The sequence below is a fragment of the Cynocephalus volans genome, chromosome 11, assembly GCF_027409185.1.
Source record: "Cynocephalus volans isolate mCynVol1 chromosome 11, mCynVol1.pri, whole genome shotgun sequence".
NCBI lineage: Eukaryota > Metazoa > Chordata > Mammalia > Dermoptera > Cynocephalidae > Cynocephalus > Cynocephalus volans.
Window position 1 is genome coordinate 36293317 of NC_084470.1, and position 6481 is coordinate 36299797.

Genomic DNA, 6481 nt, shown 5'->3' on the forward strand with positions numbered 1-6481 from the left:
AAATGATGTATCAAATGGAATGAGGAGATGATCACCATGTATGTATAAGACCTCTACATACCTCTAACTATGTTGCCAATATTTGGAAAGAGGTGTGACTATTGTTTAAAATGTCTACTCTCATTCCCGTCCTTTCACTCTGGGTTCAGCCATGAGGTTTGCTTTGACCACTGGGATATTAGCAAACGTGGTACAAGGCGAGGACTGAAAAGCATTTGCATGATGTGTCTTGCTCTCTCAATCCTTTGCCATTGCCGTGAGAAGAACATCCCCAGGCTAGACCCTGTTCTAGAGAAGGATGACAGACATGCAGCCCAACCGAACCACCCCAGATCAGCACAACCTGGTTCAGCCAGCCCCCAGCAAACCCACAAATCCCTGATAATAAAGTATTGCAGACCCCACTGATGGGGGGTTGCTTTTGTGGAAACACTTTTGTGGCAGCATTTTTGTGGAAATAGTTGACTAATAGCACCCTCCAACGCTAGAAAGATCTTTTCTCCAATGATGAAGTATGCATAAACTTGTGCACGTAGTCTTTTACTTTTCCCTTCAAGTTACCCATGTGATCCATACTAAGTCCACCCAGGTTCAAAGGGAGGAGATAATACCCCATTTTTCAGTGGGAGGAATCGAGCTCACAAGAACATATAGGAACATATAGGTATTTTATGGTCTTTAGAAAATATGATCTACCATATGAAATTCTCAGAACATTGATTTATTAGCACTATATATGTGTTAATTATTTTCATTCCACAAATATTTATTGAACACCTACTGCACACCAGTGACAATGCTAGGACTGGAGCTAAAGCAATGAACATCTCAGAGTTGGTGCCTGTCTTCATGGGCTAACCAAAGAAAAGCTGCAGGCTAAAAGCCCTTATAAGAACCTCCTAGAAACTGACCAGATGAGCTATTGGGCTAGAGGTAATTTTTTTTTTTTTTTTTTTTTTAAAAGATGACCGGTAAAGGGATCTTAACTCTTGACTTGGTGTTGTCAGCACCACACTCTCCCGAGTGAGCCACAGGCCGGCCCCTAGAGGTAATTTTTTATTGAGTAGGCCAGCCCGAGAGTACCAGAAAATAATTCTGGCCATACAAGTGTTTTGCTGTGATTGTGTCTGTTGTGACTGAGGCTTTCTTGGCAGCTTCTCTGAGTGTAGAATGAGAAGGCCAGAGCTCTCAAGGGCTTAGAGTACAATTCCCTTCCACTCAAGCAGTCGCTGTAGAGTTAATGCAAAGCACGTGCTGGCCTTGTTACAAAGGAACCAAAAGAATCTGGCTCAGCTTTCTAGTATCTTGCAACTCAAGGTGTCGTCCTTTGCACAAAGTGTGGTTCAAATGGCATCAGCCTCACCTGGGAGTTCAGTAGAAATGCAGAAGATCAGGCTCTACCCTTGAACTACTGAATCAGAATCTGCATTTGAAAATTTTTTTAAATTGTGGCAAAATACATGTAACATAAAAGTTACCACCTTAACCATTTCTAAATGTACAGTTCAGTGACATTAAGTATTTTCACGTTGTTGTGAAACCATCACCACAATCCATCCACGGAACTCTTTCCATCCTGCAAAATTGAAACTCTGTGATTAAACAAGCACCTCCATTCTCCTCTCCCTCCAGCCCCTGGCAACCACCATCCTACTTTCTGTGTATGAATCTGATAACTCAAGGTACCTCATGAGAGCAGAATCATACGGTGTTTGTCCTTTCGTGACTGGCTTATTTCACCTAGTATAAGGTCCTCAAGTTTCATTCTGTTGTAGCAGAACCTGCGCTTTAAGGAGGTCTTCAAGTCATGAGTATGCACCTTTAAGTCTGAGGAGCACAGTGCTACTAGATGACTGGGGGCTGATGTGGGGGAGGAAAGAAAGCCTAAGCGGGCAGTCCTGGCAGGGTTCAGGCTTTGTTTGTTTCATGTGCACTTATATAGTGCCAGTCACTATTCCAAGTAGCTTTCAAATATTAACACCTTTAGCCCTCATAACAATTCTAAGAGTAAGAACTACTTTTATCTCCATTTTACATATGGGGAAACTGAGGCACAGACAGGTTTAGTAACTTGCCCCAGGTCATGTGGCTAGTGAATGGTGGAGCTGGGATTTAAACCCAGGAAGTAAGACTCCAGGCTCTTAATGACTACACGGTGCCTCCTCTCTGGCAATTGCTTGACCAAGTCTTCTGTAGAAACCGAACTAGAGAGAATGATACAGACTGTGGGTGTGTTGGGACGGGGAGCTATTTTTAACCATGGGTGTTAGTTTACACATAAGAAAAAAACAGCATATGCTAGAAGGTCAGAAAGAAAGTGATCCGGTGGACTTTTTTCTCAGTAGGGCAGATTTGGGGTCTGTGTTCACATCATTAAATAAATAATCAGATAGTCTGGTTTCCTTGCCACCTCCCCAGCCGCACTGTCTCTGCCCCATTCACAGGCTCCTTCCCTCAGCCTTCCTCAAAGCCTCTCTTCCCTCTCTCACTAATCTCAGTTGTTCTCTTGGCTTCCAAACAAATAACCCCCAACTCCATATTGCTTGCTGTGATTTTTCTTCCTGGTGCCAGATCACATTTCATTGCTTCCTGGTGTCTCAGTGAAAATGTCACACCAAGATCTCACATCCCACATCTGGGAGGACGAGCCACGTTGTTTGATACCCCGGAGATCAGCAGGCAGCCCAGTGTCACAGGCAGGCTGCTGTCATATTCAACACACCCCAAACAGTGCCCACTCTCTCCCCGTCCAAGCCCACTCCCCTGGGCTCCATCTCATTCCTGACCCAGGTCATCCTTTCCATGAGGCTTGAAACCTTCATCTTCTCCTGCCTCTCCACATCTTCTGTTTGTTTGTTTTGGTGACTGGCCAGTATAGGGATCTAGAACGTTGACCTTGGTGTTCCAAGGCTGTGCTCTAACCAACTGAGCTAACTAGCCATCCCCCTTTCTCCAAATCTTAAGGAGTCTTCCTCCTCAGCAAGTCTCAAATCTGTCTTCTACTTTACATGTTGTCATCCCAAGCTCAATCTCTTATCACCTACCCCCAGTCTCCCGAACCCACCTCTGCTTCCTCTACCCCCACCCCCACAGAGCTGACCAAAATTGCTCAGTGAAAATGACCTCTTTCTTTGCTCTTTAAAAAAAAAATCTCGAACTTACAGGAAAGTTACAATCACAGTACAGTGTTTTCATTGAGAGTAAGTTGCAGACCTGACCTGATGCCCTGAAAATTTTAGTATATGTTTCCTACAAACAAGGACATTCTCCTGCGTACACGATACAACTACTTTAAAAGCTGAGGAATTAGGTTAGAATATGGTGTTACAACAAGGTCAAGGGTTTGGATCCCTGTACTGGCTAGCCACCAAAAAATAAAATAAAATTTAGGAAATTAACATTGGTACTGAGCCCCATTCAAATTTCACCAGCTATCCCCATAATGTCATTTTTATAGCAAAAGGATTCAATTCAGAATCACGTGTGGCACCAATGACTCTTTGAGCTCCTTTGGTCTGAAACAGCTCCTCCTTCTTTCCTTGATTTTTATGTCCTTGACACTTTTGAAGACTGCAGTCCAGATGTGTAGAATGTCCCTCTGTTTTGGTTTGACTTGATGTTTCCCCTTGATTAGATCCAGGCAGGAATATTGCAGAAGTGATGCTGGGTTTTCCTTCATTGCATCTTACTGTGTGGTGACGATTTCAATTTGTCCCATTTATGGTGATGTTCACTTGGATCCCTTGATTAGAGTGGTGTCTGCTCTGCCAGATCCCTAATCTATACAGGGCCTCTCTTCTCTTTAATAAGTATTTTGTGGAAACTCTTGAAACTACATAAATATTTCATTCCTCATCGGGCTTTCAATTGAGACATTTATTTATTTGTATCAGAATGGACTAGTGGTTTCTTGTTTTATTCAATGTGTCATGTATAATCTGTTACTATCATTACTTTCTTGCTCTTTCTGCTATCTCAGCTCTCCCACTACAATTGCCTGTATAAAGAGGGGTGGGGTTTTTTTGTTTGTTTCGTTTTGTTTTTATTTTTATTGAATCATAATTGATTATTCATATTTTGGGGGTTCAACATTGACATATGTTGATCAAATCAATATTACTAGCATATATATTGTTATAAATTGTACTTATTCTTTATGCCCCTTGTCCAATCTCTCCCCATCCCCCCTCCTTCCCCCCTCCCACCTCTGATAACTCTAGATTTCTTCTCTCCTTCTGAAAGAATAATGGTTACTCTGTTGATTTATTGCCTAGATGATCTGTCCAATGCTGAGAGGTGTGATCAGGTCCCCCAATATTATTGCAGAGAGGATGCTTCTTCTGTCACTCTGGAATGGGCTTTGTGGAGAGAGACATGCTCTTCTTTTCTTTGGTCTCTGCTAGTGACTCTCCTTGTGTCAATGCCCTCAAGTGGCTAGTGGACCATCTACATGGTGGTTGTGGTGTCTAGCCGCTTTCATGGCAGCTGTGGTTATTGTGGTGACTGTGGTGGGTTACCCACATGGAGGTGATGCTTGGCATGCTCCTTGGCACTGGTGGTGTGCCTAGTTGTGGGCAGGGGGTCTGGTCCCCAGTTCCATTCCTCAGGTCCCCAGATGGGCCCTGAGGCATTGGTGGTGTGCCTAGGCTGGAACTAATTTTTTCTCCTTTGCTTACTTCTAAAATGGGGGAACTTCCTGTGGGGACCAGTACTTGAGCTGTGTGGTTTAGCTAAATTGCTGATTTGCCACTGATTCCCTATGGAAGGCTTTTTGTGCAGCTCAGGTTTTAATGGTTGACCTTATAGGTACTTCCGGTTCTCCAGAGACCCAGTGGATCTGGGTTGTGTAGAAACTCTGATCTGGACCTGAGTCTTTTTTTTTTTTTTTTTTTAAAGATGACCAGTAAGGGGATCTTAACCCTTGGCTTGGTGTTGTCAGCACCACACTTACCCAGTGAGCCAACCAGCCATCCCTATATGGGATCCGAACCCGAGGCATTGGTGTTATAAGCACCGCACTCTCCCAAGTGAGCCACGGGTTGGCCCTGGACCTGAGTCTTTTCATCAAACTGCACCCCATGCAATTCCATATTCCTGACCAGTCTCCTCTGAGTGGTCCTATGCTGATTGGAGTGCTGGTCAGCTGTCCTTGTTGTGCCCCAGTGTTCTCCTGGTGGGCCCATCTCCCCCACTGCCCGTGCTGAAAACACTTCCCATGGGATGAGCCATGTGCTGGTCCCTTGCGATGACTCACCAGCCTCTGAGTGGCTCCTTTTTTTCAGTTGTTGTGGTTCCTCACTCCTGTGTGGGTCCACGGGAACCCTATTAGAGGTCTTGCTGGCCTGGGGGCCACCAAGACCTTCTTCTCCCCTGCCGTCCCCAAGCAGCTCCATCTGAAGGGCACAGCTGTGGCTTTTGCCAGCTCCTGCTCCATGTGCTCAGCAGCTCCAGCCTTAAAGCGGCCATGGCATGAAATAGAGCACTTTTTTCTTTCTCTCATCATGGTTTCTCCCTGTTCATGAACTCTGTAGGTCTCTCCTCTTCCCCTGAGCTCAAGCAGCCCCAGCTTGGCTGTTGTTGCTTTTTTATAGTTGTAAATTGGTTGATTTGTGGGAGAGAGTGATGCTGGAGACTGGGCATTCCACCATCTTGACCAGTAGCCTCCAAAATCTACCTCTGGTGCCCTCCAAGTTCTCATTGAGGCTGCCTGAGAAGTCGTGCTGGGCACCCACACACCCACCCATGAGGGCCCCCTGTGCCTCCTCCACCACCTCTGGGCGCTCATCCGGGCCCAATACCGCCACCTCAGCCTCCTCAGGCACTGCTCTATAAGGAGGTTTTTTTTTTTTTTTTTTTTTTTGTCTTTTTTGTGACCGGCACTCAGCCAGTGAGTGCACCGGCCATTCCTATATAGGATCCAAACCCGCGGCGGGAGCGTCACTGCGCTCCCAGCGCTGCACTCTCCTGAGTGCGCCACAGGCTCGGCCCTCTATAAGGAGGTTTTTAGCCACATTTTTGGCCTCACAAATCTGAGTTTTTCAAAATTTTTTGCTGCATTCCTATACAGGGGATGGTTGATATCTGAATATCTGTCACCCAAATGCCTACAGTTATGACTTGCTTATGAAGCAAAAGTTGTCATAACATGAAACTATTTGCTAAGGAACCAAAACACAGTCTATTACACACAAAGTCTCTCCCTGTTTCACAGTAGCAGCCTTCCCCACCCCTCACATCCTCACCTCTGTGGTTTGTAGCAACATCCAAAATTACAATTCAAGTTCAATGCAAATTGGTTCACGGGTGAAATTGCAAAGCTTGCAAAGTCTCAGGATTTCATGAAGTCCATGAAAGTAACCTAGCAGGACTGCTCACAGCCTTGAGTGAGACCAGATCACAACTGCTCAAGAGAAAACAGATAAGGAAGGTGAGACAACGTGAATAACAAAGATTCAGAAAAGACCTTTAAAAATTGATAAGG